Source organism: Penaeus monodon, chromosome 31 (assembly GCF_015228065.2).
Source record: "Penaeus monodon isolate SGIC_2016 chromosome 31, NSTDA_Pmon_1, whole genome shotgun sequence".
Classification (NCBI taxonomy): domain Eukaryota; kingdom Metazoa; phylum Arthropoda; class Malacostraca; order Decapoda; family Penaeidae; genus Penaeus; species Penaeus monodon.
The window spans coordinates 19,329,997-19,330,605 of NC_051416.1; the positions used below are offsets into that span (position 1 = coordinate 19,329,997).

General features: G+C 39.1%; 1 protein-coding gene across 2 annotated transcripts in view; it reads right to left on the reverse strand.

Moving 5' to 3' along the window:
* The window catches only part of LOC119593066 (39S ribosomal protein L28, mitochondrial-like), an 8,121-nt gene that overhangs the window by 3,713 nt on the left and 3,799 nt on the right, over positions 1-609 (reverse strand). The gene's annotated exons all lie outside the window — the stretch shown is intronic.

The window sequence follows — 609 nt, forward strand, 5'->3', positions numbered from 1 at the left end:
CCTCTCTAAAAGTCTAAAGCACAAACAGTGATGCATTGCTTAGGGTCCAAGACATATTAAAAGAAATAAGATGCTGTGTACATTGGACTCGTTTGTTGCATAAGACATTATGGTAGATTAGGTAGTTTCTCCCTGTATTAACCCATTAACAGCAATATCAAAAACTGGTTAGTTGCCAGTACTGCAGGCTTGTTGGTGTGTACTGGCAATTTCCTATTTGTGTCCAACTTGTAGCTGTATTTTCTAAACAAATTAAAAAATTAAGGTTTTTTTCCCTTTAAGTGCTGTATCTATAGCAACACAAAACAAATGATACCACTTCCATCAGAGGTGAGCTTTCTCTGATGAGCCAATAGTGCAGGGCATGTCATGACTCAGTTCACCACAGCTCGTGCTTGCTTTCATGCTTTCCACAATCAAAGGGTTAACTAAACAGCACTGACTTTGGTGGGTTTGGGTGCTAAGATGCACTTCTGAGTAATATTTTCAAAAGAAAATTAATTTGAGATTCTCCAGCACCAGTAGCTGGGCATCATGGATGTGTATGTATGGTCAGATGCTGCCTAAAGGAACATTATGTGACATATGATGAAGCACAATGTTTCCGGG